The following is a 26,312-nucleotide window of genomic DNA, read 5'->3' as shown; positions in this document are numbered from 1 at the left end:
TACGTTTGAGAACCAAATACTGAGAAGTGCGTAGGAAAAGCATGAATTCCTATATTGGGGTCGAGCCCGAAGTGAAAACGCTTACTGTCGAATTTGTTAAAATGTGTTTCTGCCCGGTCTCGAACCGGGGACCTTTCGCGTGTTAGGCGAACGTGATAACCACTACACTACGGAAACTGAATGAGTGCAATACTAAGGGCGTGACTCACCTTGGCTGGGTGGGGCATTTATCGCTCTCAGAACCTAATGAAATCAGAAATGACTTTGTCCATTAATTAGGCAATAAGGCTTGAGAACCCGGGAATTATCGTGTCAATAACTCCTAAATAAGGGCTGATTCACCGTAGGGATGGTTTGGCTGGGCAGCCGGCTCTTGGAAGAGTCTTGGTGGTTCCAAACTTCTTCCATTTAAGAATGATGGAAGCCACTGTGTTCTTGGGTACCTTCAATGCTGCAGAAATGTTTTGGTGCCTTTCCCCACATCTGTGCCTCGACACAATCCTGTCTCGGAGCTCTAGGGACAATTCCTTCGACCTCATGGCTTGGTTTATGCTCTGACGTGCACTGTCAACTGTGGAACCTTACGTAGACAGACAGCTGTGTGCCTTTCCAAATCATGACCAATCAATTGAATTTACCACAGGTGGACTCCAATCAAGTTGTAGAAACATCTCAAGGATGATCAATGGAAACAGGATGGACCTGAGCTCAACTTCCAGCCTCATAGCAAAGGGTCTGAAAACGTATGTAAATAAGGTATTTTTTAAATATTTTTTTATGAATAAAAACTATATGTTATCGCTTTGTCATTATGGGGTATTGTGTGTAGATAGATTTTATTTAATTTAATCCATTTTAGAATAAGGCTGTAACGTAACAAAATGTGGAAAAAAGTAAGGGGTCTGAATACTTTCCGAATGCACTGTAACTATGCGGGCTAGCTACTTTTCCTTTGCTAGCCAGCCAACTAAATCTATCACACAATCACATCAAGCAGCTGAAATGACAGAAAACTATCTGCACTTTTGTTTGTTTTAACATTGATCCACAGGTCGGAGAGGTAGACAGCAAGGTTTAGACAAACCTCAACTGTTTCAAACCATATGCTAGCCGAGGGGCATTGGGAAATAATTGAATATTAAAATATGTTTCCGCCCGGTTTCGAACCGGGGACCTTTCGCGTGTGAGGCGAACGTGATAACCACTACACTACGGAAACCACAACAAAAGCAGTGGAAGTCATGGAAAATATTAGGAATGCCCACAAGTCTACTGACCGTAATATCCCAAATAGAGTACCACAGTAAGAGCCATAATAGCCATAAAAACTAGTGGTACGTTTAAAAAACACTTAAAATAAGGGCTGTGTTTCTTGTAGGCTTACCCTGGCATGGTAACCGTGTAAATCTCTCTAGGAGAAGGTGACTTTTATAAAAATATTCGCCTGTTTTTACCCCCCAAAAAATTAAATGCCAATTAACTGCCAATGTGGCTATCATAAAGAAGTACAAATGTATTATTTTAAGTGTTTCTAAAAATCCCCTATGGGAAAAATGAATGGCTGAAAATCGGTTGGAACCATTTCCCTGTTTGACCACTAGGTTTTATGGGTATTATGACACCTCCACTGTGGGGCTTTTCCCAGTTTTATTTTACAATTTGTATCATGATAAATATTAGCCACTATCGGGAGCCACCGTCAGTAACACCCGCATACATTTATTTTGGCATACTTTCATTCCGTTGACCTTTCTTTAATCTGTCACATCCTTGTGAATTGTTCCTGAGGGTTGCTAGCATTAGTGGATCATATTAAGCTAACGTTGTGCAATAGTTTGGGACATGTAGCCTATTTGAATCATTATGGAACTCAGACCACACTTAGCAGGAATTTATTCAGAGCGCCCAAGCTAGCCACACCTACAGAGTGCGTTTACGTGACTTAAAAAGGTACGTTTGAGAACCAAATACTGAGAAGTGCGTAGGAAAAGCATGAATTCCTATATTGGGGTCGAGCCCGAAGTGAAAACGCTTACTGTCGAATTTGTTAAAATGTGTTTCTGCCCGGTCTCGAACCGGGGACCTTTCGCGTGTTAGGCGAACGTGATAACCACTACACTACGGAAACTGAATGAGTGCAATACTAAGGGCGTGACTCACCTTGGCTGGGTGGGGCATTTATCGCTCTCAGAACCTAATGAAATCAGAAATGACTTTGTCCATTAATTAGGCAATAAGGCTTGAGAACCCGGGAATTATCGTGTCAATAACTCCTAAATAAGGGCTGATTCACCGTAGGGATGGTTTGGCTGGGCAGCCGGCTCTTGGAAGAGTCTTGGTGGTTCCAAACTTCTTCCATTTAAGAATGATGGAAGCCACTGTGTTCTTGGGTACCTTCAATGCTGCAGAAATGTTTTGGTGCCTTTCCCCACATCTGTGCCTCGACACAATCCTGTCTCGGAGCTCTAGGGACAATTCCTTCGACCTCATGGCTTGGTTTATGCTCTGACGTGCACTGTCAACTGTGGAACCTTACGTAGACAGACAGCTGTGTGCCTTTCCAAATCATGACCAATCAATTGAATTTACCACAGGTGGACTCCAATCAAGTTGTAGAAACATCTCAAGGATGATCAATGGAAACAGGATGGACCTGAGCTCAACTTCCAGCCTCATAGCAAAGGGTCTGAAAACGTATGTAAATAAGGTATTTTTTAAATATTTTTTTATGAATAAAAACTATATGTTATCGCTTTGTCATTATGGGGTATTGTGTGTAGATAGATTTTATTTAATTTAATCCATTTTAGAATAAGGCTGTAACGTAACAAAATGTGGAAAAAAGTAAGGGGTCTGAATACTTTCCGAATGCACTGTAACTATGCGGGCTAGCTACTTTTCCTTTGCTAGCCAGCCAACTAAATCTATCACACAATCACATCAAGCAGCTGAAATGACAGAAAACTATCTGCACTTTTGTTTGTTTTAACATTGATCCACAGGTCGGAGAGGTAGACAGCAAGGTTTAGACAAACCTCAACTGTTTCAAACCATATGCTAGCCGAGGGGCATTGGGAAATAATTGAATATTAAAATATGTTTCCGCCCGGTTTCGAACCGGGGACCTTTCGCGTGTGAGGCGAACGTGATAACCACTACACTACGGAAACCACAACAAAAGCAGTGGAAGTCATGGAAAATATTAGGAATGCCCACAAGTCTACTGACCGTAATATCCCAAATAGAGTACCACAGTAAGAGCCATAATAGCCATAAAAACTAGTGGTACGTTTAAAAAACACTTAAAATAAGGGCTGTGTTTCTTGTAGGCTTACCCTGGCATGGTAACCGTGTAAATCTCTCTAGGAGAAGGTGACTTTTATAAAAATATTCGCCTGTTTTTACCCCCCAAAAAATTAAATGCCAATTAACTGCCAATGTGGCTATCATAAAGAAGTACAAATGTATTATTTTAAGTGTTTCTAAAAATCCCCTATGGGAAAAATGAATGGCTGAAAATCGGTTGGAACCATTTCCCTGTTTGACCACTAGGTTTTATGGGTATTATGACACCTCCACTGTGGGGCTTTTCCCAGTTTTATTTTACAATTTGTATCATGATAAATATTAGCCACTATCGGGAGCCACCGTCAGTAACACCCGCATACATTTATTTTGGCATACTTTCATTCCGTTGACCTTTCTTTAATCTGTCACATCCTTGTGAATTGTTCCTGAGGGTTGCTAGCATTAGTGGATCATATTAAGCTAACGTTGTGCAATAGTTTGGGACATGTAGCCTATTTGAATCATTATGGAACTCAGACCACACGTAGCAGGAATTTATTCAGAGCGCCCAAGCTAGCCACACCTACAGAGTGCGTTTACGTGACTTAAAAAGGTACGTTTGAGAACCAAATACTGAGAAGTGCGTAGGAAAAGCATGAATTCCTATATTGGGGTCGAGCCCGAAGTGAAAAGGCTTACTGTCGAATTTGTTAAAATGTGTTTCTGCCTGGTCTCGAACCGGGGACCTTTCGCGTGTTAGGCGAACGTGATAACCACTACACTACGGAAACTGAATGAGTGCAATACTAAGGGCGTGACTCACCTTGGCTGGGTGGGGCATTTATCGCTCTCAGAACCTAATGAAATCAGAAATGACTTTGTCCATTAATTAGGCAATAAGGCTTGAGAACCCGGGAATTATCGTGTCAATAACTCCTAAATAAGGGCTGATTCACCGTAGGGATGGTTTGGCTGGGCAGCCGGCTCTTGGAAGAGTCTTGGTGGTTCCAAACTTCTTCCATTTAAGAATGATGGAAGCCACTGTGTTCTTGGGTACCTTCAATGCTGCAGAAATGTTTTGGTGCCTTTCCCCACATCTGTGCCTCGACACAATCCTGTCTCGGAGCTCTAGGGACAATTCCTTCGACCTCATGGCTTGGTTTATGCTCTGACGTGCACTGTCAACTGTGGAACCTTACGTAGACAGACAGCTGTGTGCCTTTCCAAATCATGACCAATCAATTGAATTTACCACAGGTGGACTCCAATCAAGTTGTAGAAACATCTCAAGGATGATCAATGGAAACAGGATGGACCTGAGCTCAACTTCCAGCCTCATAGCAAAGGGTCTGAAAACGTATGTAAATAAGGTATTTTTTAAATATTTTTTTATGAATAAAAACTATATGTTATCGCTTTGTCATTATGGGGTATTGTGTGTAGATAGATTTTATTTAATTTAATCCATTTTAGAATAAGGCTGTAACGTAACAAAATGTGGAAAAAAGTAAGGGGTCTGAATACTTTCCGAATGCACTGTAACTATGCGGGCCAGCTACTTTTCCTTTGCTAGCCAGCCAACTAAATCTATCACACAATCACATCAAGCAGCTGAAATGACAGAAAACTATCTGCACTTTTGTTTGTTTTAACATTGATCCACAGGTCGGAGAGGTAGACAGCAAGGTTTAGACAAACCTCAACTGTTTCAAACCATATGCTAGCCGAGGGGCATTGGGAAATAATTGAATATTAAAATATGTTTCCGCCCGGTTTCGAACCGGGGACCTTTCGCGTGTGAGGCGAACGTGATAACCACTACACTACGGAAACCACAACAAAAGCAGTGGAAGTCATGGAAAATATTAGGAATGCCCACAAGTCTACTGACCGTAATATCCCAAATAGAGTACCACAGTAAGAGCCATAATAGCCATAAAAACTAGTGGTCAAACAGGGAAATGGTTCCAATCGTTTTTCCACCTTCATGTTCCCCACAGGGGATTTAAAAAACACTTAAAATAAGGGCTGTGTTTCTTGTAGGCTTACCCTGGCATGGTAACCGTGTAAATCTCTCTAGGAGAAGGTGACTTTTATAAAAATATTCGCCTGTTTTTACCCCCCCCAAAATTAAATGCCAATTAACTGCCAATGTGGCTATCATAAAGAAGTACAAATGTATTATTTTAAGTGTTTCTAAAAATCCCCTATGGGAAAAATGAATGGCTGAAAATCGGTTGGAACCATTTCCCTGTTTGACCACTAGATTTTATGGGTATTATGACACCTCCACTGTGGGGCTTTTCCCAGTTTTATTTTACAATTTGTATCATGATAAATATTAGCCACTATCGGGAGCCACTGTCAGTAACACCCGCATACATTTATTTTGGCATACTTTCATTCCGTTGACCTTTCTTTAATCTGTCACATCCTTGTGAATTGTTCCTGAGGGTTGCTAGCATTAGTGGATCATATTAAGCTAACGTTGTGCAATAGTTTGGGACATGTAGCCTATTTGAATCATTATGGAACTCAGACCACACGTAGCAGGAATTTATTCAGAGCGCCCAAGCTAGCCACACCTGCAGAGTGCGTTTACGCGACTTAAAAAGGTACGTCTCAGAAAACCAAATACTGAGAAGTGCGTAGGAAAAGCATGAATTCCTATATTGGGGTCGAGCCCGAAGTGAAAAGGCTTACTGTCGAATTTGTTAAAACGTGTTTCCGCCCGGTCTCGAACCGGGGACCTTTCGCGTGTTAGGCGAACGTGATAACCACTACACTACGGAAACTGAATGAGTGCAATACTAAGGGCGTGACTCACCTTGGCTGGGTGGGGCATTTATCGCTCTCAGAACCTAATGAAATCAGAAATGACTTTGTCCATTAATTAGGCAATAAGGCTTGAGAACCCGGGAATTATCGTGTCAATAACTCCTAAATAAGGGCTGATTCACCGTAGGGATGGTTTGGCTGGGCAGCCGGCTCTTGGAAGAGTCTTGGTGGTTCCAAACTTCTTCCATTTAAGAATGATGGAAGCCACTGTGTTCTTGGGTACCTTCAATGCTGCAGAAATGTTTTGGTGCCTTTCCCCACATCTGTGCCTCGACACAATCCTGTCTCGGAGCTCTAGGGACAATTCCTTCGACCTCATGGCTTGGTTTATGCTCTGACGTGCACTGTCAACTGTGGAACCTTACGTAGACAGACAGCTGTGTGCCTTTCCAAATCATGACCAATCAATTGAATTTACCACAGGTGGACTCCAATCAAGTTGTAGAAACATCTCAAGGATGATCAATGGAAACAGGATGGACCTGAGCTCAACTTCCAGCCTCATAGCAAAGGGTCTGAAAACGTATGTAAATAAGGTATTTTTTAAATATTTTTTTATGAATAAAAACTATATGTTATCGCTTTGTCATTATGGGGTATTGTGTGTAGATAGATTTTATTTAATTTAATCCATTTTAGAATAAGGCTGTAACGTAACAAAATGTGGAAAAAAGTAAGGGGTCTGAATACTTTCCGAATGCACTGTAACTATGCGGGCCAGCTACTTTTCCTTTGCTAGCCAGCCAACTAAATCTATCACACAATCACATCAAGCAGCTGAAATGACAGAAAACTATCTGCACTTTTGTTTGTTTTAACATTGATCCACAGGTCGGAGAGGTAGACAGCAAGGTTTAGACAAACCTCAACTGTTTCAAACCATATGCTAGCCGAGGGGCATTGGGAAATAATTGAATATTAAAATATGTTTCCGCCCGGTTTCGAACCGGGGACCTTTCGCGTGTGAGGCGAACGTGATAACCACTACACTACGGAAACCACAACAAAAGCAGTGGAAGTCATGGAAAATATTAGGAATGCCCACAAGTCTACTGACCGTAATATCCCAAATAGAGTACCACAGTAAGAGCCATAATAGCCATAAAAACTAGTGGTCAAACAGGGAAATGGTTCCAATCGTTTTTCCACCTTCATGTTCCCCACAGGGGATTTAAAAAACACTTAAAATAAGGGCTGTGTTTCTTGTAGGCTTACCCTGGCATGGTAACCGTGTAAATCTCTCTAGGAGAAGGTGACTTTTATAAAAATATTCGCCTGTTTTTACCCCCCCCAAAATTAAATGCCAATTAACTGCCAATGTGGCTATCATAAAGAAGTACAAATGTATTATTTTAAGTGTTTCTAAAAATCCCCTATGGGAAAAATGAATGGCTGAAAATCGGTTGGAACCATTTCCCTGTTTGACCACTAGATTTTATGGGTATTATGACACCTCCACTGTGGGGCTTTTCCCAGTTTTATTTTACAATTTGTATCATGATAAATATTAGCCACTATCGGGAGCCACTGTCAGTAACACCCGCATACATTTATTTTGGCATACTTTCATTCCGTTGACCTTTCTTTAATCTGTCACATCCTTGTGAATTGTTCCTGAGGGTTGCTAGCATTAGTGGATCATATTAAGCTAACGTTGTGCAATAGTTTGGGACATGTAGCCTATTTGAATCATTATGGAACTCAGACCACACGTAGCAGGAATTTATTCAGAGCGCCCAAGCTAGCCACACCTGCAGAGTGCGTTTACGCGACTTAAAAAGGTACGTCTCAGAAAACCAAATACTGAGAAGTGCGTAGGAAAAGCATGAATTCCTATATTGGGGTCGAGCCCGAAGTGAAAAGGCTTACTGTCGAATTTGTTAAAACGTGTTTCCGCCCGGTCTCGAACCGGGGACCTTTCGCGTGTTAGGCGAACGTGATAACCACTACACTACGGAAACTGAATGAGTGCAATACTAAGGGCGTGACTCACCTTGGCTGGGTGGGGCATTTATCGCTCTCAGAACCTAATGAAATCAGAAATGACTTTGTCCATTAATTAGGCAATAAGGCTTGAGAACCCGGGAATTATCGTGTCAATAACTCCTAAATAAGGGCTGATTCACCGTAGGGATGGTTTGGCTGGGCAGCCGGCTCTTGGAAGAGTCTTGGTGGTTCCAAACTTCTTCCATTTAAGAATGATGGAAGCCACTGTGTTCTTGGGTACCTTCAATGCTGCAGAAATGTTTTGGTGCCTTTCCCCACATCTGTGCCTCGACACAATCCTGTCTCGGAGCTCTAGGGACAATTCCTTCGACCTCATGGCTTGGTTTATGCTCTGACGTGCACTGTCAACTGTGGAACCTTACGTAGACAGACAGCTGTGTGCCTTTCCAAATCATGACCAATCAATTGAATTTACCACAGGTGGACTCCAATCAAGTTGTAGAAACATCTCAAGGATGATCAATGGAAACAGGATGGACCTGAGCTCAACTTCCAGCCTCATAGCAAAGGGTCTGAAAACGTATGTAAATAAGGTATTTTTTAAATATTTTTTTATGAATAAAAACTATATGTTATCGCTTTGTCATTATGGGGTATTGTGTGTAGATAGATTTTATTTAATTTAATCCATTTTAGAATAAGGCTGTAACGTAACAAAATGTGGAAAAAAGTAAGGGGTCTGAATACTTTCCGAATGCACTGTAACTATGCGGGCCAGCTACTTTTCCTTTGCTAGCCAGCCAACTAAATCTATCACACAATCACATCAAGCAGCTGAAATGACAGAAAACTATCTGCACCTTTGTTTGTTTTAACATTGATCCACAGGTCGGAGAGGTAGACAGCAAGGTTTAGACAAACCTCAACTGTTTCAAACCATATGCTAGCCGAGGGGCATTGGGAAATAATTGAATATTAAAATATGTTTCCGCCCGGTTTCGAACCGGGGACCTTTCGCGTGTGAGGCGAACGTGATAACCACTACACTACGGAAACCACAACAAAAGCAGTGGAAGTCATGGAAAATATTAGGAATGCCCACAAGTCTACTGACCGTAATATCCCAAATAGAGTACCACAGTAAGAGCCATAATAGCCATAAAAACTAGTGGTCAAACAGGGAAATGGTTCCAATCGTTTTTCCACCTTCATGTTCCCCACAGGGGATTTAAAAAACACTTAAAATAAGGGCTGTGTTTCTTGTAGGCTTACCCTGGCATGGTAACCGTGTAAATCTCTCTAGGAGAAGGTGACTTTTATAAAAATATTCGCCTGTTTTTACCCCCCCCAAAATTAAATGCCAATTAACTGCCAATGTGGCTATCATAAAGAAGTACAAATGTATTATTTTAAGTGTTTCTAAAAATCCCCTATGGGAAAAATGAATGGCTGAAAATCGGTTGGAACCATTTCCCTGTTTGACCACTAGATTTTATGGGTATTATGACACCTCCACTGTGGGGCTTTTCCCAGTTTTATTTTACAATTTGTATCATGATAAATATTAGCCACTATCGGGAGCCACTGTCAGTAACACCCGCATACATTTATTTTGGCATACTTTCATTCCGTTGACCTTTCTTTAATCTGTCACATCCTTGTGAATTGTTCCTGAGGGTTGCTAGCATTAGTGGATCATATTAAGCTAACGTTGTGCAATAGTTTGGGACATGTAGCCTATTTGAATCATTATGGAACTCAGACCACACGTAGCAGGAATTTATTCAGAGCGCCCAAGCTAGCCACACCTGCAGAGTGCGTTTACGCGACTTAAAAAGGTACGTCTCAGAAAACCAAATACTGAGAAGTGCGTAGGAAAAGCATGAATTCCTATATTGGGGTCGAGCCCGAAGTGAAAAGGCTTACTGTCGAATTTGTTAAAACGTGTTTCCGCCCGGTCTCGAACCGGGGACCTTTCGCGTGTTAGGCGAACGTGATAACCACTACACTACGGAAACTGAATGAGTGCAATACTAAGGGCGTGACTCACCTTGGCTGGGTGGGGCATTTATCGCTCTCAGAACCTAATGAAATCAGAAATGACTTTGTCCATTAATTAGGCAATAAGGCTTGAGAACCCGGGAATTATCGTGTCAATAACTCCTAAATAAGGGCTGATTCACCGTAGGGATGGTTTGGCTGGGCAGCCGGCTCTTGGAAGAGTCTTGGTGGTTCCAAACTTCTTCCATTTAAGAATGATGGAAGCCACTGTGTTCTTGGGTACCTTCAATGCTGCAGAAATGTTTTGGTGCCTTTCCCCACATCTGTGCCTCGACACAATCCTGTCTCGGAGCTCTAGGGACAATTCCTTCGACCTCATGGCTTGGTTTATGCTCTGACGTGCACTGTCAACTGTGGAACCTTACGTAGACAGACAGCTGTGTGCCTTTCCAAATCATGACCAATCAATTGAATTTACCACAGGTGGACTCCAATCAAGTTGTAGAAACATCTCAAGGATGATCAATGGAAACAGGATGGACCTGAGCTCAACTTCCAGCCTCATAGCAAAGGGTCTGAAAACGTATGTAAATAAGGTATTTTTTAAATATTTTTTTATGAATAAAAACTATATGTTATCGCTTTGTCATTATGGGGTATTGTGTGTAGATAGATTTTATTTAATTTAATCCATTTTAGAATAAGGCTGTAACGTAACAAAATGTGGAAAAAAGTAAGGGGTCTGAATACTTTCCGAATGCACTGTAACTATGCGGGCCAGCTACTTTTCCTTTGCTAGCCAGCCAACTAAATCTATCACACAATCACATCAAGCAGCTGAAATGACAGAAAACTATCTGCACCTTTGTTTGTTTTAACATTGATCCACAGGTCGGAGAGGTAGACAGCAAGGTTTAGACAAACCTCAACTGTTTCAAACCATATGCTAGCCGAGGGGCATTGGGAAATAATTGAATATTAAAATATGTTTCCGCCCGGTTTCGAACCGGGGACCTTTCGCGTGTGAGGCGAACGTGATAACCACTACACTACGGAAACCACAACAAAAGCAGTGGAAGTCATGGAAAATATTAGGAATGCCCACAAGTCTACTGACCGTAATATCCCAAATAGAGTACCACAGTAAGAGCCATAATAGCCATAAAAACTAGTGGTCAAACAGGGAAATGGTTCCAATCGTTTTTCCACCTTCATGTTCCCCACAGGGGATTTAAAAAACACTTAAAATAAGGGCTGTGTTTCTTGTAGGCTTACCCTGGCATGGTAACCGTGTAAATCTCTCTAGGAGAAGGTGACTTTTATAAAAATATTCGCCTGTTTTTACCCCCCCCAAAATTAAATGCCAATTAACTGCCAATGTGGCTATCATAAAGAAGTACAAATGTATTATTTTAAGTGTTTCTAAAAATCCCCTATGGGAAAAATGAATGGCTGAAAATCGGTTGGAACCATTTCCCTGTTTGACCACTAGATTTTATGGGTATTATGACACCTCCACTGTGGGGCTTTTCCCAGTTTTATTTTACAATTTGTATCATGATAAATATTAGCCACTATCGGGAGCCACTGTCAGTAACACCCGCATACATTTATTTTGGCATACTTTCATTCCGTTGACCTTTCTTTAATCTGTCACATCCTTGTGAATTGTTCCTGAGGGTTGCTAGCATTAGTGGATCATATTAAGCTAACGTTGTGCAATAGTTTGGGACATGTAGCCTATTTGAATCATTATGGAACTCAGACCACACGTAGCAGGAATTTATTCAGAGCGCCCAAGCTAGCCACACCTGCAGAGTGCGTTTACGCGACTTAAAAAGGTACGTCTCAGAAAACCAAATACTGAGAAGTGCGTAGGAAAAGCATGAATTCCTATATTGGGGTCGAGCCCGAAGTGAAAAGGCTTACTGTCGAATTTGTTAAAACGTGTTTCCGCCCGGTCTCGAACCGGGGACCTTTCGCGTGTTAGGCGAACGTGATAACCACTACACTACGGAAACTGAATGAGTGCAATACTAAGGGCGTGACTCACCTTGGCTGGGTGGGGCATTTATCGCTCTCAGAACCTAATGAAATCAGAAATGACTTTGTCCATTAATTAGGCAATAAGGCTTGAGAACCCGGGAATTATCGTGTCAATAACTCCTAAATAAGGGCTGATTCACCGTAGGGATGGTTTGGCTGGGCAGCCGGCTCTTGGAAGAGTCTTGGTGGTTCCAAACTTCTTCCATTTAAGAATGATGGAAGCCACTGTGTTCTTGGGTACCTTCAATGCTGCAGAAATGTTTTGGTGCCTTTCCCCACATCTGTGCCTCGACACAATCCTGTCTCGGAGCTCTAGGGACAATTCCTTCGACCTCATGGCTTGGTTTATGCTCTGACGTGCACTGTCAACTGTGGAACCTTACGTAGACAGACAGCTGTGTGCCTTTCCAAATCATGACCAATCAATTGAATTTACCACAGGTGGACTCCAATCAAGTTGTAGAAACATCTCAAGGATGATCAATGGAAACAGGATGGACCTGAGCTCAACTTCCAGCCTCATAGCAAAGGGTCTGAAAACGTATGTAAATAAGGTATTTTTTAAATATTTTTTTATGAATAAAAACTATATGTTATCGCTTTGTCATTATGGGGTATTGTGTGTAGATAGATTTTATTTAATTTAATCCATTTTAGAATAAGGCTGTAACGTAACAAAATGTGGAAAAAAGTAAGGGGTCTGAATACTTTCCGAATGCACTGTAACTATGCGGGCCAGCTACTTTTCCTTTGCTAGCCAGCCAACTAAATCTATCACACAATCACATCAAGCAGCTGAAATGACAGAAAACTATCTGCACTTTTGTTTGTTTTAACATTGATCCACAGGTCGGAGAGGTAGACAGCAAGGTTTAGACAAACCTCAACTGTTTCAAACCATATGCTAGCCGAGGGGCATTGGGAAATAATTGAATATTAAAATATGTTTCCGCCCGGTTTCGAACCGGGGACCTTTCGCGTGTGAGGCGAACGTGATAACCACTACACTACGGAAACCACAACAAAAGCAGTGGAAGTCATGGAAAATATTAGGAATGCCCACAAGTCTACTGACCGTAATATCCCAAATAGAGTACCACAGTAAGAGCCATAATAGCCATAAAAACTAGTGGTCAAACAGGGAAATGGTTCCAATCGTTTTTCCACCTTCATGTTCCCCACAGGGGATTTAAAAAACACTTAAAATAAGGGCTGTGTTTCTTGTAGGCTTACCCTGGCATGGTAACCGTGTAAATCTCTCTAGGAGAAGGTGACTTTTATAAAAATATTCGCCTGTTTTTACCCCCCCCAAAATTAAATGCCAATTAACTGCCAATGTGGCTATCATAAAGAAGTACAAATGTATTATTTTAAGTGTTTCTAAAAATCCCCTATGGGAAAAATGAATGGCTGAAAATCGGTTGGAACCATTTCCCTGTTTGACCACTAGATTTTATGGGTATTATGACACCTCCACTGTGGGGCTTTTCCCAGTTTTATTTTACAATTTGTATCATGATAAATATTAGCCACTATCGGGAGCCACTGTCAGTAACACCCGCATACATTTATTTTGGCATACTTTCATTCCGTTGACCTTTCTTTAATCTGTCACATCCTTGTGAATTGTTCCTGAGGGTTGCTAGCATTAGTGGATCATATTAAGCTAACGTTGTGCAATAGTTTGGGACATGTAGCCTATTTGAATCATTATGGAACTCAGACCACACGTAGCAGGAATTTATTCAGAGCGCCCAAGCTAGCCACACCTGCAGAGTGCGTTTACGCGACTTAAAAAGGTACGTCTCAGAAAACCAAATACTGAGAAGTGCGTAGGAAAAGCATGAATTCCTATATTGGGGTCGAGCCCGAAGTGAAAAGGCTTACTGTCGAATTTGTTAAAACGTGTTTCCGCCCGGTCTCGAACCGGGGACCTTTCGCGTGTTAGGCGAACGTGATAACCACTACACTACGGAAACTGAATGAGTGCAATACTAAGGGCGTGACTCACCTTGGCTGGGTGGGGCATTTATCGCTCTCAGAACCTAATGAAATCAGAAATGACTTTGTCCATTAATTAGGCAATAAGGCTTGAGAACCCGGGAATTATCGTGTCAATAACTCCTAAATAAGGGCTGATTCACCGTAGGGATGGTTTGGCTGGGCAGCCGGCTCTTGGAAGAGTCTTGGTGGTTCCAAACTTCTTCCATTTAAGAATGATGGAAGCCACTGTGTTCTTGGGTACCTTCAATGCTGCAGAAATGTTTTGGTGCCTTTCCCCACATCTGTGCCTCGACACAATCCTGTCTCGGAGCTCTAGGGACAATTCCTTCGACCTCATGGCTTGGTTTATGCTCTGACGTGCACTGTCAACTGTGGAACCTTACGTAGACAGACAGCTGTGTGCCTTTCCAAATCATGACCAATCAATTGAATTTACCACAGGTGGACTCCAATCAAGTTGTAGAAACATCTCAAGGATGATCAATGGAAACAGGATGGACCTGAGCTCAACTTCCAGCCTCATAGCAAAGGGTCTGAAAACGTATGTAAATAAGGTATTTTTTAAATATTTTTTTATGAATAAAAACTATATGTTATCGCTTTGTCATTATGGGGTATTGTGTGTAGATAGATTTTATTTAATTTAATCCATTTTAGAATAAGGCTGTAACGTAACAAAATGTGGAAAAAAGTAAGGGGTCTGAATACTTTCCGAATGCACTGTAACTATGCGGGCCAGCTACTTTTCCTTTGCTAGCCAGCCAACTAAATCTATCACACAATCACATCAAGCAGCTGAAATGACAGAAAACTATCTGCACTTTTGTTTGTTTTAACATTGATCCACAGGTCGGAGAGGTAGACAGCAAGGTTTAGACAAACCTCAACTGTTTCAAACCATATGCTAGCCGAGGGGCATTGGGAAATAATTGAATATTAAAATATGTTTCCGCCCGGTTTCGAACCGGGGACCTTTCGCGTGTGAGGCGAACGTGATAACCACTACACTACGGAAACCACAACAAAAGCAGTGGAAGTCATGGAAAATATTAGGAATGCCCACAAGTCTACTGACCGTAATATCCCAAATAGAGTACCACAGTAAGAGCCATAATAGCCATAAAAACTAGTGGTCAAACAGGGAAATGGTTCCAATCGTTTTTCCACCTTCATGTTCCCCACAGGGGATTTAAAAAACACTTAAAATAAGGGCTGTGTTTCTTGTAGGCTTACCCTGGCATGGTAACCGTGTAAATCTCTCTAGGAGAAGGTGACTTTTATAAAAATATTCGCCTGTTTTTACCCCCCCCAAAATTAAATGCCAATTAACTGCCAATGTGGCTATCATAAAGAAGTACAAATGTATTATTTTAAGTGTTTCTAAAAATCCCCTATGGGAAAAATGAATGGCTGAAAATCGGTTGGAACCATTTCCCTGTTTGACCACTAGATTTTATGGGTATTATGACACCTCCACTGTGGGGCTTTTCCCAGTTTTATTTTACAATTTGTATCATGATAAATATTAGCCACTATCGGGAGCCACTGTCAGTAACACCCGCATACATTTATTTTGGCATACTTTCATTCCGTTGACCTTTCTTTAATCTGTCACATCCTTGTGAATTGTTCCTGAGGGTTGCTAGCATTAGTGGATCATATTAAGCTAACGTTGTGCAATAGTTTGGGACATGTAGCCTATTTGAATCATTATGGAACTCAGACCACACGTAGCAGGAATTTATTCAGAGCGCCCAAGCTAGCCACACCTGCAGAGTGCGTTTACGCGACTTAAAAAGGTACGTCTCAGAAAACCAAATACTGAGAAGTGCGTAGGAAAAGCATGAATTCCTATATTGGGGTCGAGCCCGAAGTGAAAAGGCTTACTGTCGAATTTGTTAAAACGTGTTTCCGCCCGGTCTCGAACCGGGGACCTTTCGCGTGTTAGGCGAACGTGATAACCACTACACTACGGAAACTGAATGAGTGCAATACTAAGGGCGTGACTCACCTTGGCTGGGTGGGGCATTTATCGCTCTCAGAACCTAATGAAATCAGAAATGACTTTGTCCATTAATTAGGCAATAAGGCTTGAGAACCCGGGAATTATCGTGTCAATAACTCCTAAATAAGGGCTGATTCACCGTAGGGATGGTTTGGCTGGGCAGCCGGCTCTTGGAAGAGTCTTGGTGGTTCCAAACTTCTTCCATTTAAGAATGATGGAAGCCACTGTGTTCTTGGGTACCTTCAATGCTGCAGAAATGTTTTGGTGCCTTTCCCCACATCTGTGCCTCGACACAATCCTGTCTCGGAGCTCTAGGGACAATTCCTTCGACCTCATGGCTTGGTTTATGCTCTGACGTGCACTGTCAACTGTGGAACCTTACGTAGACAGACAGCTGTGTGCCTTTCCAAATCATGACCAATCAATTGAATTTACCACAGGTGGACTCCAATCAAGTTGTAGAAACATCTCAAGGATGATCAATGGAAACAGGATGGACCTGAGCTCAACTTCCAGCCTCATAGCAAAGGGTCTGAAAACGTATGTAAATAAGGTATTTTTTAAATATTTTTTTATGAATAAAAACTATATGTTATCGCTTTGTCATTATGGGGTATTGTGTGTAGATAGATTTTATTTAATTTAATCCATTTTAGAATAAGGCTGTAACGTAACAAAATGTGGAAAAAAGTAAGGGGTCTGAATACTTTCCGAATGCACTGTAACTATGCGGGCCAGCTACTTTTCCTTTGCTAGCCAGCCAACTAAATCTATCACACAATCACATCAAGCAGCTGAAATGACAGAAAACTATCTGCACTTTTGTTTGTTTTAACATTGATCCACAGGTCGGAGAGGTAGACAGCAAGGTTTAGACAAACCTCAACTGTTTCAAACCATATGCTAGCCGAGGGGCATTGGGAAATAATTGAATATTAAAATATGTTTCCGCCCGGTTTCGAACCGGGGACCTTTCGCGTGTGAGGCGAACGTGATAACCACTACACTACGGAAACCACAACAAAAGCAGTGGAAGTCATGGAAAATATTAGGAATGCCCACAAGTCTACTGACCGTAATATCCCAAATAGAGTACCACAGTAAGAGCCATAATAGCCATAAAAACTAGTGGTCAAACAGGGAAATGGTTCCAATCGTTTTTCCACCTTCATGTTCCCCACAGGGGATTTAAAAAACACTTAAAATAAGGGCTGTGTTTCTTGTAGGCTTACCCTGGCATGGTAACCGTGTAAATCTCTCTAGGAGAAGGTGACTTTTATAAAAATATTCGCCTGTTTTTACCCCCCCCAAAATTAAATGCCAATTAACTGCCAATGTGGCTATCATAAAGAAGTACAAATGTATTATTTTAAGTGTTTCTAAAAATCCCCTATGGGAAAAATGAATGGCTGAAAATCGGTTGGAACCATTTCCCTGTTTGACCACTAGATTTTATGGGTATTATGACACCTCCACTGTGGGGCTTTTCCCAGTTTTATTTTACAATTTGTATCATGATAAATATTAGCCACTATCGGGAGCCACTGTCAGTAACACCCGCATACATTTATTTTGGCATACTTTCATTCCGTTGACCTTTCTTTAATCTGTCACATCCTTGTGAATTGTTCCTGAGGGTTGCTAGCATTAGTGGATCATATTAAGCTAACGTTGTGCAATAGTTTGGGACATGTAGCCTATTTGAATCATTATGGAACTCAGACCACACGTAGCAGGAATTTATTCAGAGCGCCCAAGCTAGCCACACCTGCAGAGTGCGTTTACGCGACTTAAAAAGGTACGTCTCAGAAAACCAAATACTGAGAAGTGCGTAGGAAAAGCATGAATTCCTATATTGGGGTCGAGCCCGAAGTGAAAAGGCTTACTGTCGAATTTGTTAAAACGTGTTTCCGCCCGGTCTCGAACCGGGGACCTTTCGCGTGTTAGGCGAACGTGATAACCACTACACTACGGAAACTGAATGAGTGCAATACTAAGGGCGTGACTCACCTTGGCTGGGTGGGGCATTTATCGCTCTCAGAACCTAATGAAATCAGAAATGACTTTGTCCATTAATTAGGCAATAAGGCTTGAGAACCCGGGAATTATCGTGTCAATAACTCCTAAATAAGGGCTGATTCACCGTAGGGATGGTTTGGCTGGGCAGCCGGCTCTTGGAAGAGTCTTGGTGGTTCCAAACTTCTTCCATTTAAGAATGATGGAAGCCACTGTGTTCTTGGGTACCTTCAATGCTGCAGAAATGTTTTGGTGCCTTTCCCCACATCTGTGCCTCGACACAATCCTGTCTCGGAGCTCTAGGGACAATTCCTTCGACCTCATGGCTTGGTTTATGCTCTGACGTGCACTGTCAACTGTGGAACCTTACGTAGACAGACAGCTGTGTGCCTTTCCAAATCATGACCAATCAATTGAATTTACCACAGGTGGACTCCAATCAAGTTGTAGAAACATCTCAAGGATGATCAATGGAAACAGGATGGACCTGAGCTCAACTTCCAGCCTCATAGCAAAGGGTCTGAAAACGTATGTAAATAAGGTATTTTTTAAATATTTTTTTATGAATAAAAACTATATGTTATCGCTTTGTCATTATGGGGTATTGTGTGTAGATAGATTTTATTTAATTTAATCCATTTTAGAATAAGGCTGTAACGTAACAAAATGTGGAAAAAAGTAAGGGGTCTGAATACTTTCCGAATGCACTGTAACTATGCGGGCCAGCTACTTTTCCTTTGCTAGCCAGCCAACTAAATCTATCACACAATCACATCAAGCAGCTGAAATGACAGAAAACTATCTGCACTTTTGTTTGTTTTAACATTGATCCACAGGTCGGAGAGGTAGACAGCAAGGTTTAGACAAACCTCAACTGTTTCAAACCATATGCTAGCCGAGGGGCATTGGGAAATAATTGAATATTAAAATATGTTTCCGCCCGGTTTCGAACCGGGGACCTTTCGCGTGTGAGGCGAACGTGATAACCACTACACTACGGAAACCACAACAAAAGCAGTGGAAGTCATGGAAAATATTAGGAATGCCCACAAGTCTACTGACCGTAATATCCCAAATAGAGTACCACAGTAAGAGCCATAATAGCCATAAAAACTAGTGGTCAAACAGGGAAATGGTTCCAATCGTTTTTCCACCTTCATGTTCCCCACAGGGGATTTAAAAAACACTTAAAATAAGGGCTGTGTTTCTTGTAGGCTTACCCTGGCATGGTAACCGTGTAAATCTCTCTAGGAGAAGGTGACTTTTATAAAAATATTCGCCTGTTTTTACCCCCCCCAAAATTAAATGCCAATTAACTGCCAATGTGGCTATCATAAAGAAGTACAAATGTATTATTTTAAGTGTTTCTAAAAATCCCCTATGGGAAAAATGAATGGCTGAAAATCGGTTGGAACCATTTCCCTGTTTGACCACTAGATTTTATGGGTATTATGACACCTCCACTGTGGGGCTTTTCCCAGTTTTATTTTACAATTTGTATCATGATAAATATTAGCCACTATCGGGAGCCACTGTCAGTAACACCCGCATACATTTATTTTGGCATACTTTCATTCCGTTGACCTTTCTTTAATCTGTCACATCCTTGTGAATTGTTCCTGAGGGTTGCTAGCATTAGTGGATCATATTAAGCTAACGTTGTGCAATAGTTTGGGACATGTAGCCTATTTGAATCATTATGGAACTCAGACCACACGTAGCAGGAATTTATTCAGAGCGCCCAAGCTAGCCACACCTGCAGAGTGCGTTTACGCGACTTAAAAAGGTACGTCTCAGAAAACCAAATACTGAGAAGTGCGTAGGAAAAGCATGAATTCCTATATTGGGGTCGAGCCCGAAGTGAAAAGGCTTACTGTCGAATTTGTTAAAACGTGTTTCCGCCCGGTCTCGAACCGGGGACCTTTCGCGTGTTAGGCGAACGTGATAACCACTACACTACGGAAACTGAATGAGTGCAATACTAAGGGCGTGACTCACCTTGGCTGGGTGGGGCATTTATCGCTCTCAGAACCTAATGAAATCAGAAATGACTTTGTCCATTAATTAGGCAATAAGGCTTGAGAACCCGGGAATTATCGTGTCAATAACTCCTAAATAAGGGCTGATTCACCGTAGGGATGGTTTGGCTGGGCAGCCGGCTCTTGGAAGAGTCTTGGTGGTTCCAAACTTCTTCCATTTAAGAATGATGGAAGCCACTGTGTTCTTGGGTACCTTCAATGCTGCAGAAATGTTTTGGTGCCTTTCCCCACATCTGTGCCTCGACACAATCCTGTCTCGGAGCTCTAGGGACAATTCCTTCGACCTCATGGCTTGGTTTATGCTCTGACGTGCACTGTCAACTGTGGAACCTTACGTAGACAGACAGCTGTGTGCCTTTCCAAATCATGACCAATCAATTGAATTTACCACAGGTGGACTCCAATCAAGTTGTAGAAACATCTCAAGGATGATCAATGGAAACAGGATGGACCTGAGCTCAACTTCCAGCCTCATAGCAAAGGGTCTGAAAACGTATGTAAATAAGGTATTTTTTAAATATTTTTTTATGAATAAAAACTATATGTTATCGCTTTGTCATTATGGGGTATTGTGTGTAGATAGATTTTATTTAATTTAATCCATTTTAGAATAAGGCTGTAACGTAACAAAATGTGGAAAAAAGTAAGGGGTCTGAATACTTTCCGAATGCACTGTAACTATGCGGGCCAGCTACTTTTCCTTTGCTAGCCAGCCAACTAAATCTATCACACAATCACATCAAGCAGCTGAAATGACAGAAAACTATCTGCACTTTTGTTTGTTTTAACATTGATCCACAGGTCGGAGAGGTAGACAGCAAGGTTTAGACAAACCTCAACTGTTTCAAACCATATGCTAGCCGAGGGGCATTGGGAAATAATTGAATATTAAAATATGTTTCCGCCCGGTTTCGAACCGGGGACCTTTCGCGTGTTAGGCGAACGTGATAACCACTACACTACGGAAACTGAATGAGTGCAATACTAAGGGCGTGACTCACCTTGGCTGGGTGGGGCATTTATCGCTCTCAGAACCTAATGAAATCAGAAATGACTTTGTCCATTAATTAGGCAATAAGGCTTGAGAACCCGGGAATTATCGTGTCAATAACTCCTAAATAAGGGCTGATTCACCGTAGGGATGGTTTGGCTGGGCAGCCGGCTCTTGGAAGAGTCTTGGTGGTTCCAAACTTCTTCCATTTAAGAATGATGGAAGCCACTGTGTTCTTGGGTACCTTCAATGTAGGCAGAAATGTTTTGGTGCCTTTCCCCACATCTGTGCCTCGACACAATCCTGTCTCGGAGCTCTAGGGACAATTCCTTCGACCTCATGGCGTGGTTTATGCTCTGACGTGCACTGTCAACTGTGGAACCTTACGTAGACAGACAGCTGTGTGCCTTTCCAAATCATGACCAATCAATTGAATTTACCACAGGTGGACTCCAATCAAGTTGTAGAAACATCTCAAGGATGATCACTGGAAACAGGATGGACCTGAGCTCAACTTCCAGCCTCATAGCAAAGGGTCTGAAAACGTATGTAAATAAGGTATTTTTTAAATATTTTTTTATGAATAAAAACTATATGTTATCGCTTTGTCATTATGGGGTATTGTGTGTAGATAGATTTTATTTAATTTAATCCATTTTAGAATAAGGCTGTAACGTAACAAAATGTGGAAAAAAGTAAGGGGTCTGAATACTTTCCGAATGCACTGTAACTATGCGGGCCAGCTACTTTTCCTTTGCTAGCCAGCCAACTAAATCTATCACACAATCACATCAAGCAGCTGAAATGACAGAAAATTATCTGCACTTTTGTTTGTTTTAACATTGATCCACAGGTCGGAGAGGTAGACAGCAAGGTTTAGACAAACCTCAACTGTTTCAAACCATATGCTAGCCGAGGGGCATTGGGAAATAATTGAATATTAAAATATGTTTCCGCCCGGTTTCGAACCGGGGACCTTTCGCGTGTGAGGCGAACGTGATAACCACTACACTACGGAAACCACAACAAAAGCAGTGGAAGTCATGGAAAATATTAGGAATGCCCACAAGTCTACTGCCCGTTATATCCCAAATAGAGTACCACAGTAAGAGCCATAATAGCCATAAAAACTAGTGGTCAAACAGGGAAATGGTTCCAATCGTTTTTCCACCTTCATGTTCCCCACAGGGGATTTAAAAAACACTTAAAATAAGGGCTGTGTTTCTTGTAGGCTTACCCTGGCATGGTAACCGTGTAAATCTCTCTAGGAGAAGGTGACTTTTATAAAAATATTCGCCTGTTTTTACCCCCCCCCAAAATTAAATGCCAATTAACTGCCAATGTGGCTATCATAAAGAAGTACAAATGTATTATTTTAAGTGTTTCTAAAAATCCCCTATGGGAAAAATGAATGGCTGAAAATCGGTTGGAACCATTTCCCTGTTTGACCACTAGGTTTTATGGGTATTATGACACCTCCACTGTGGGGCTTTTCCCAGTTTTATTTTACAATTTGTATCATGATAAATATTAGCCACTATCGGGAGCCACCGTCAGTAACACCCGCATACATTTATTTTGGCATACTTTCATTCCGTTGACCTTTCTTTAATCTGTCACATCCTTGTGAATTGTTCCTGAGGGTTGCTAGCATTAGTGGATCATATTAAGCTAACGTTGTGCAATAGTTTGGGACATGTAGCCTATTTGAATCATTATGGAACTCAGACCACACGTAGCAGGAATTTATTCAGAGCGCCCAAGCTAGCCACACCTGCAGAGTGCGTTTACGCGACTTAAAAAGGTACGTCTGAGAACCAAATACTGAGAAGTGCGTAGGAAAAGCATGAATTCCTATATTGGGGTCGAGCCCGAAGTGAAAAGGCTTACTGTCGAATTTGTTAAAACGTGTTCCCGCCCGGTCTCGAACCGGGGACCTTTCGCGTGTTAGGCGAACGTGATAACCACTACACTACGGAAACTGAATGAGTGCAATACTAAGGGCGTGACTCACCTTGGCTGGGTGGGGCATTTATCGCTCTCAGAACCTAATGAAATCAGAAATGACTTTGTCCATTAATTAGGCAATAAGGCTTGAGAACCCGGGAATTATCGTGTCAATAACTCCTAAATAAGGGCTGATTCACCGTAGGGATGGTTTGGCTGGGCAGCCGGCTCTTGGAAGAGTCTTGGTGGTTCCAAACTTCTTCCATTTAAGAATGATGGAAGCCACTGTGTTCTTGGGTACCTTCAATGCTGCAGAAATGTTTTGGTGCCTTTCCCCACATCTGTGCCTCGACACAATCCTGTCTCGGAGCTCTAGGGACAATTCCTTCGACCTCATGGCTTGGTTTATGCTCTGACGTGCACTGTCAACTGTGGAACCTTACGTAGACAGACAGCTGTGTGCCTTTCCAAATCATGACCAATCAATTGAATTTACCACAGGTGGACTCCAATCAAGTTGTAGAAACATCTCAAGGATGATCAATGGAAACAGGATGGACCTGAGCTCAACTTCCAGCCTCATAGCAAAGGGTCTGAAAACGTATGTAAATAAGGTATTTTTTAAATATTTTTTTATGAATAAAAACTATATGTTATCGCTTTGTCATTATGGGGTATTGTGTGTAGATAGATTTTATTTAATTTAATCCATTTTAGAATAAGGCTGTAACGTAACAAAATGTGGAAAAAAGTAAGGGGTCTGAATACTTTCCGAATGCACTGTAACTATGCGGGCCAGCTACTTTTCCTTTGCTAGCCAGCCAACTAAATCTATCACACAATCACATCAAGCAGCTGAAATGACAGAAAACTATCTGCACTTTTGTTTGTTTTAACATTGATCCACAGGTCGGAGAGGTAGACAGCAAGGTTTAGACAAACCTCAACTGTTTCAAACCATATGCTAGCCGAGGGGCATTGGGAAATAATTGAATATTAAAATATGTTTCCGCCCGGTTTCGAACCGGGGACCTTTCGCGTGTGAGGCGAACGTGATAACCACTACACTACGGAAACCACAACAAAAGCAGTGGAAGTCATGGAAAATATTAGGAATGCCCACAAGTCTACTGACCGTAATATCCCAAATAGAGTACCACAGTAAGAGCCATAATAGCCATAAAAACTAGTGGTCAAACAGGGAAATGGTTCCAATCGTTTTTCCACCTTCATGTTCCCCACAGGGGATTTAAAAAACACTTAAAATAAGGGCTGTGTTTCTTGTAGGCTTACCCTGGCATGGTAACCGTGTAAATCTCTCTAGGAGAAGGTGACTTTTATAAAAATATTCGCCTGTTTTTACCCCCCCCCAAAATTAAATGCCAATTAACTGCCAATGTGGCTATCATAAAGAAGTACAAATGTATTATTTTAAGTGTTTCTAAAAATCCCCTATGGGAAAAATGAATGGCTGAAAATCGGTTGGAACCATTTCCCTGTTTGACCACTAGGTTTTATGGGTATTATGACACCTCCACTGTGGGGCTTTTCCCAGTTTTATTTTACAATTTGTATCATGATAAATATTAGCCACTATCGGGAGCCACCGTCAGTAACACCCGCATACATTTATTTTGGCATACTTTCATTCCGTTGACCTTTCTTTAATCTGTCACATCCTTGTGAATTGTTCCTGAGGGTTGCTAGCATTAGTGGATCATATTAAGCTAACGTTGTGCAATAGTTTGGGACATGTAGCCTATTTGAATCATTATGGAACTCAGACCACACGTAGCAGGAATTTATTCAGAGCGCCCAAGCTAGCCACACCTGCAGAGTGCGTTTACGCGACTTAAAAAGGTACGTCTGAGAACCAAATACTGAGAAGTGCGTAGGAAAAGCATGAATTCCTATATTGGGGTCGAGCCCGAAGTGAAAAGGCTTACTGTCGAATTTGTTAAAACGTGTTTCCGCCCGGTCTCGAACCGGGGACCTTTCGCGTGTTAGGCGAACGTGATAACCACTACACTACGGAAACTGAATGAGTGCAATACTAAGGGCGTGACTCACCTTGGCTGGGTGGGGCATTTATCGCTCTCAGAACCTAATGAAATCAGAAATGACTTTGTCCATTAATTAGGCAATAAGGCTTGAGAACCCGGGAATTATCGTGTCAATAACTCCTAAATAAGGGCTGATTCACCGTAGGGATGGTTTGGCTGGGCAGCCGGCTCTTGGAAGAGTCTTGGTGGTTCCAAACTTCTTCCATTTAAGAATGATGGAAGCCACTGTGTTCTTGGGTACCTTCAATGCTGCAGAAATGTTTTGGTGCCTTTCCCCACATCTGTGCCTCGACACAATCCTGTCTCGGAGCTCTAGGGACAATTCCTTCGACCTCATGGCTTGGTTTATGCTCTGACGTGCACTGTCAACTGTGGAACCTTACGTAGACAGACAGCTGTGTGCCTTTCCAAATCATGACCAATCAATTGAATTTACCACAGGTGGACTCCAATCAAGTTGTAGAAACATCTCAAGGATGATCAATGGAAACAGGATGGACCTGAGCTCAACTTCCAGCCTCATAGCAAAGGGTCTGAAAACGTATGTAAATAAGGTATTTTTTAAATATTTTTTTATGAATAAAAACTATATGTTATCGCTTTGTCATTATGGGGTATTGTGTGTAGATAGATTTTATTTAATTTAATCCATTTTAGAATAAGGCTGTAACGTAACAAAATGTGGAAAAAAGTAAGGGGTCTGAATACTTTCCGAATGCACTGTAACTATGCGGGCCAGCTACTTTTCCTTTGCTAGCCAGCCAACTAAATCTATCACACAATCACATCAAGCAGCTGAAATGACAGAAAACTATCTGCACTTTTGTTTGTTTTAACATTGATCCACAGGTCGGAGAGGTAGACAGCAAGGTTTAGACAAACCTCAACTGTTTCAAACCATATGCTAGCCGAGGGGCATTGGGAAATAATTGAATATTAAAATATGTTTCCGCCCGGTTTCGAACCGGGGACCTTTCGCGTGTGAGGCGAACGTGATAACCACTACACTACGGAAACCACAACAAAAGCTGTGGAAGTCATGGAAAATATTAGGAATGCCCACAAGTCTACTGCCCGTTATATCCCAAATAGAGTACCACAGTAAGAGCCATAATAGCCATAAAAAC

General features: G+C 41.7%; 27 non-coding genes across 27 annotated transcripts; all 27 read right to left on the bottom strand.

Moving 5' to 3' along the window:
- Window positions 1-104: 104 nt before the first annotated feature.
- trnav-aac (transfer RNA valine (anticodon AAC)) lies at window positions 105-177 on the bottom strand. The gene has a single exon. It is a non-coding gene; the product is annotated as a tRNA-Val (tRNA).
- Window positions 178-1,146: 969 nt separating this feature from the next.
- trnav-cac (transfer RNA valine (anticodon CAC)) lies at window positions 1,147-1,219 on the bottom strand. The gene has a single exon. It is a non-coding gene; the product is annotated as a tRNA-Val (tRNA).
- An 836-nt stretch (window positions 1,220-2,055) lies between these two features.
- Window positions 2,056-2,128, bottom strand: trnav-aac (transfer RNA valine (anticodon AAC)). The gene has a single exon. It is a non-coding gene; the product is annotated as a tRNA-Val (tRNA).
- A 969-nt stretch (window positions 2,129-3,097) lies between these two features.
- On the bottom strand, window positions 3,098-3,170 carry trnav-cac (transfer RNA valine (anticodon CAC)). Its single transcript has one exon. It is a non-coding gene; the product is annotated as a tRNA-Val (tRNA).
- An 836-nt stretch (window positions 3,171-4,006) lies between these two features.
- On the bottom strand, window positions 4,007-4,079 carry trnav-aac (transfer RNA valine (anticodon AAC)). Its single transcript has one exon. It is a non-coding gene; the product is annotated as a tRNA-Val (tRNA).
- A 969-nt stretch (window positions 4,080-5,048) lies between these two features.
- Window positions 5,049-5,121, bottom strand: trnav-cac (transfer RNA valine (anticodon CAC)). The gene has a single exon. It is a non-coding gene; the product is annotated as a tRNA-Val (tRNA).
- Window positions 5,122-6,010: 889 nt separating this feature from the next.
- Window positions 6,011-6,083, bottom strand: trnav-aac (transfer RNA valine (anticodon AAC)). Its single transcript has one exon. It is a non-coding gene; the product is annotated as a tRNA-Val (tRNA).
- Window positions 6,084-7,052: 969 nt separating this feature from the next.
- trnav-cac (transfer RNA valine (anticodon CAC)) lies at window positions 7,053-7,125 on the bottom strand. The gene has a single exon. It is a non-coding gene; the product is annotated as a tRNA-Val (tRNA).
- An 889-nt stretch (window positions 7,126-8,014) lies between these two features.
- Window positions 8,015-8,087, bottom strand: trnav-aac (transfer RNA valine (anticodon AAC)). The gene has a single exon. It is a non-coding gene; the product is annotated as a tRNA-Val (tRNA).
- Window positions 8,088-9,056: 969 nt separating this feature from the next.
- On the bottom strand, window positions 9,057-9,129 carry trnav-cac (transfer RNA valine (anticodon CAC)). The gene has a single exon. It is a non-coding gene; the product is annotated as a tRNA-Val (tRNA).
- Window positions 9,130-10,018: 889 nt separating this feature from the next.
- trnav-aac (transfer RNA valine (anticodon AAC)) lies at window positions 10,019-10,091 on the bottom strand. Its single transcript has one exon. It is a non-coding gene; the product is annotated as a tRNA-Val (tRNA).
- A 969-nt stretch (window positions 10,092-11,060) lies between these two features.
- trnav-cac (transfer RNA valine (anticodon CAC)) lies at window positions 11,061-11,133 on the bottom strand. The gene has a single exon. It is a non-coding gene; the product is annotated as a tRNA-Val (tRNA).
- Window positions 11,134-12,022: 889 nt separating this feature from the next.
- Window positions 12,023-12,095, bottom strand: trnav-aac (transfer RNA valine (anticodon AAC)). The gene has a single exon. It is a non-coding gene; the product is annotated as a tRNA-Val (tRNA).
- Window positions 12,096-13,064: 969 nt separating this feature from the next.
- Window positions 13,065-13,137, bottom strand: trnav-cac (transfer RNA valine (anticodon CAC)). Its single transcript has one exon. It is a non-coding gene; the product is annotated as a tRNA-Val (tRNA).
- Window positions 13,138-14,026: 889 nt separating this feature from the next.
- Window positions 14,027-14,099, bottom strand: trnav-aac (transfer RNA valine (anticodon AAC)). The gene has a single exon. It is a non-coding gene; the product is annotated as a tRNA-Val (tRNA).
- Window positions 14,100-15,068: 969 nt separating this feature from the next.
- On the bottom strand, window positions 15,069-15,141 carry trnav-cac (transfer RNA valine (anticodon CAC)). Its single transcript has one exon. It is a non-coding gene; the product is annotated as a tRNA-Val (tRNA).
- An 889-nt stretch (window positions 15,142-16,030) lies between these two features.
- On the bottom strand, window positions 16,031-16,103 carry trnav-aac (transfer RNA valine (anticodon AAC)). The gene has a single exon. It is a non-coding gene; the product is annotated as a tRNA-Val (tRNA).
- Window positions 16,104-17,072: 969 nt separating this feature from the next.
- On the bottom strand, window positions 17,073-17,145 carry trnav-cac (transfer RNA valine (anticodon CAC)). Its single transcript has one exon. It is a non-coding gene; the product is annotated as a tRNA-Val (tRNA).
- An 889-nt stretch (window positions 17,146-18,034) lies between these two features.
- Window positions 18,035-18,107, bottom strand: trnav-aac (transfer RNA valine (anticodon AAC)). Its single transcript has one exon. It is a non-coding gene; the product is annotated as a tRNA-Val (tRNA).
- Window positions 18,108-19,076: 969 nt separating this feature from the next.
- On the bottom strand, window positions 19,077-19,149 carry trnav-cac (transfer RNA valine (anticodon CAC)). The gene has a single exon. It is a non-coding gene; the product is annotated as a tRNA-Val (tRNA).
- Window positions 19,150-20,038: 889 nt separating this feature from the next.
- On the bottom strand, window positions 20,039-20,111 carry trnav-aac (transfer RNA valine (anticodon AAC)). The gene has a single exon. It is a non-coding gene; the product is annotated as a tRNA-Val (tRNA).
- Window positions 20,112-21,080: 969 nt separating this feature from the next.
- On the bottom strand, window positions 21,081-21,153 carry trnav-aac (transfer RNA valine (anticodon AAC)). The gene has a single exon. It is a non-coding gene; the product is annotated as a tRNA-Val (tRNA).
- A 970-nt stretch (window positions 21,154-22,123) lies between these two features.
- Window positions 22,124-22,196, bottom strand: trnav-cac (transfer RNA valine (anticodon CAC)). Its single transcript has one exon. It is a non-coding gene; the product is annotated as a tRNA-Val (tRNA).
- Window positions 22,197-23,084: 888 nt separating this feature from the next.
- Window positions 23,085-23,157, bottom strand: trnav-aac (transfer RNA valine (anticodon AAC)). The gene has a single exon. It is a non-coding gene; the product is annotated as a tRNA-Val (tRNA).
- A 969-nt stretch (window positions 23,158-24,126) lies between these two features.
- trnav-cac (transfer RNA valine (anticodon CAC)) lies at window positions 24,127-24,199 on the bottom strand. Its single transcript has one exon. It is a non-coding gene; the product is annotated as a tRNA-Val (tRNA).
- Window positions 24,200-25,087: 888 nt separating this feature from the next.
- trnav-aac (transfer RNA valine (anticodon AAC)) lies at window positions 25,088-25,160 on the bottom strand. Its single transcript has one exon. It is a non-coding gene; the product is annotated as a tRNA-Val (tRNA).
- Window positions 25,161-26,129: 969 nt separating this feature from the next.
- trnav-cac (transfer RNA valine (anticodon CAC)) lies at window positions 26,130-26,202 on the bottom strand. The gene has a single exon. It is a non-coding gene; the product is annotated as a tRNA-Val (tRNA).
- Window positions 26,203-26,312: the final 110 nt, after the last annotated feature.

Source organism: Salvelinus fontinalis, unplaced genomic scaffold, assembly GCF_029448725.1.
Source record: "Salvelinus fontinalis isolate EN_2023a unplaced genomic scaffold, ASM2944872v1 scaffold_1637, whole genome shotgun sequence".
Classification (NCBI taxonomy): domain Eukaryota; kingdom Metazoa; phylum Chordata; class Actinopteri; order Salmoniformes; family Salmonidae; genus Salvelinus; species Salvelinus fontinalis.
The sequence above is the reverse complement of the archived record's forward strand: the minus strand, read 5'-3'. Positions and strand labels throughout refer to the sequence as shown.